The sequence below is a fragment of the Orycteropus afer genome, unplaced genomic scaffold, assembly GCF_000298275.1.
Source record: "Orycteropus afer afer isolate SDZICR_OR568_19922 unplaced genomic scaffold, OryAfe1.0 scaffold00017, whole genome shotgun sequence".
NCBI lineage: Eukaryota > Metazoa > Chordata > Mammalia > Tubulidentata > Orycteropodidae > Orycteropus > Orycteropus afer.
In genome coordinates this window covers 9455066-9457736 of record NW_006921604.1, presented here as the reverse complement: position 1 = coordinate 9457736, position 2671 = coordinate 9455066, and the positions used below count along the sequence as shown (strand labels likewise).

The 2671-nt window shown below is 42.7% G+C and overlaps 1 protein-coding gene across 1 annotated transcript in view; it reads left to right on the top strand.

The window, feature by feature from the left end:
- TSGA10 (testis specific 10) overlaps positions 1-2671 on the top strand; it is a 149325-nt gene that overhangs the window by 137845 nt on the left and 8809 nt on the right. The gene's annotated exons all lie outside the window — the stretch shown is intronic.

Genomic DNA, 2671 nt, shown 5'->3' with positions numbered 1-2671 from the left:
TGATAACATGATTCATAAACAAAATGATCTCAGCATAGAAAATTATATGGAACAAAGAAATCAACACCACAAAAAAGCACATAACAAAAATGACAGCAACAAATTCATATTTGCTGATAATTACATATCTGGCAGGAGACTTATCTCTAAGATTTATGCAAAACTCCAGTGCCTCAACAGCAAAGGAATTAACAATCCAGTTGAAAAATGAGCAGAAGACATGAATAGACACTTAACCAAGGAGGATATTCAGGTGGCCAACTAATACATGAAGAGATGCTCACAATCATTGGCCATCAGAGAGATGTAAATCAAAACAACAGTGAGATACCATCGCACCCCAACACTGATGACAAGGTTCAACGAGACAGAAATAACAAATGCTGGCAGGAATGTGGACAGATTGGGACTCTCCTACAGTGCTAGTGGGACTGTGAAGTGATACAACCACTGTGGAAAGCAATATGACGGTTCTTTAGAAAGCTGGAATTGGAGATACTTTTTGACCCAGCAATCCCATTACTAGGTATATATCCTAGAGAGGTGAGAGCCAGGACAGGAACAGATATATTCATACTCATGTTCATTGCAGCACTATTTACAATAGCAAAAAGATGGAAGCAACCTACGTGCCCATCAGCAGAAGAGTGGAAGACCAAACTATGGTACATACACATACTGGAATGCTATGCAGCACTAAAGAATAATGTAGTGTCTGCAAAACACCACATAAATATGGATGAACTTGGAGGACATTATGCTGAGTGAAATAAGTCAATCACAGGACAAATACAGTATTAGTTCATTGTTGTGGAGGGTCAAAGAAACGTTTATATATATATATGTGTGTGTGTGTGTGTGTATGTAAAGAATAGTGTAGAAACAGTAAAACAGCACATAGCGTGGATGAACTTGGAGGATATCTTGCTGAGTGAAATAACAGTCACAGAAGGACAAATATTGTATTAGCCCATTATTTTGAAAAGTCAAGGAAAGATTTATATATGGAAGGAAATTTTCTTTGTTGGTTACCAGAGGGGGGAGGGGAGGGGAGGGAATACTGTTAGATAGGTAGAGACAAGTATTGATTTGGGTGAAGTGAAGAATATTGTACCAAATGTGAGTGATCAATATGGTGTCATTGAGAAAATGGAAGACATAGAGATTTGCATGGAAGGTACAGACAACAAAGACGAACACATACAGTACTGCATTGTCAGCAAAAGCAAACATTGATATATGGGTGGATGGATGGGTGGACAGGCTGAACTATTAGGTATGTCCATGGAGGGGGCAGTGTGCCAAAGACTACATATAAGGTTGGCAGACAATGTTTCTACAAGTGTATTTATATGTTCTGTAAAAATTCCCGGATATGTAGTAGAGCTGACAAGGGACAAGGTTGTAGTCACTTCTTGGCCACAGCCAGCTAGCTATGCAGAGGGAGTGAGTAGTTGGACCTGTGGTCTCAGGACCATAGTCACAGGGAGCATCAAGCTCAATTGGCATAACATACTACACAAAACATTGTTCCACATCCTACTCTGGCAAGTAGCGACGGATCTTAAAAGCTTGCAAGCAGCCATTTAGATGTAATGATGGGTCTCTCCTTGTCCAGAGCAAAGAAGAATGAAGAAAACCAAGGAAGCATGGAAACAATTAGTCCAAGCGAGTGGTACACCATGCAATCCTCAGCCTATACGACTATGAGACCAGAAGAATTAGAGGGTGCCCGGCTATCATTGTCAACCACTTGGAGGGGCATCTTTGTAAGACATCCTGCATGGAGTGGGAGAACAATGTGCAACAAAACTCAAAATTATTTTTTTTTTAAAAAAAGGCCACCAGGTTTGCTGGTCTGATGAAGCCTGATGGAACCCCTGAGACTGTGGCCCCTCGCTGCCCTTCAAGTCTGGTATTGAACCCACTCTAGTGGGTTCCAGCTAAACAAAAGACAGGCATATGAGCTGAACATTTACATTAGGTAGATACACTCCTCCGAGAGATTAATCATGGGAGAATAGAATGGCTGTGTATGCACAGGGAGACAGCTTGTGGGGCAGGAGTGCATGGAAGGGAAGGACACAGGGAAGAGGTAACTATGGGGAGGAGATGGGAGGGGAGTCGTTGCATTGTGGAAAATTGCAGTTAATGTTATGAGACAAAGTGTATATGAGCCGCTGTATGGAAAGTGAATTTGCTCTGTAAACTTTACCCAAATCACAATAAAAATTTTACAAAAAGAAAAGTGCCTTTTGGGAAGGAAGATTCCTGGTAGAGTGGGTTGCCCTCAGGCATTAATTGGCAGAAGCTGACAGACCAAGCTAACGGAAGTAGAGCTGCCTCAGCCTCAAAAGGTAGGACCTCGGCTTTGGGGGTGGAACTACCACAGCCTTCTAGGTTTCGAAGAGTTAGACCCTCAACAACTTAGTTCTGGAGTGTAGCTCTGCTCATTCATGTGGGCCAGTGGGAAAGGGCCATAGTTGCTGCCCAAAAGTGAGGGGTCAGGGCTGCTATGCCCAAGAGGTGGAGGAATGGGGTCTGCCAGGCCAAGGAGGTGAGGTTGCCACTCAGATGACCTAAGAGAATGGAGCCACCCAATTAAAGAGATCTGTACATTTGCCACCCATCTGTGGTATTTGCTGTTAGAGCAGCACTGGAGAACCAAAAC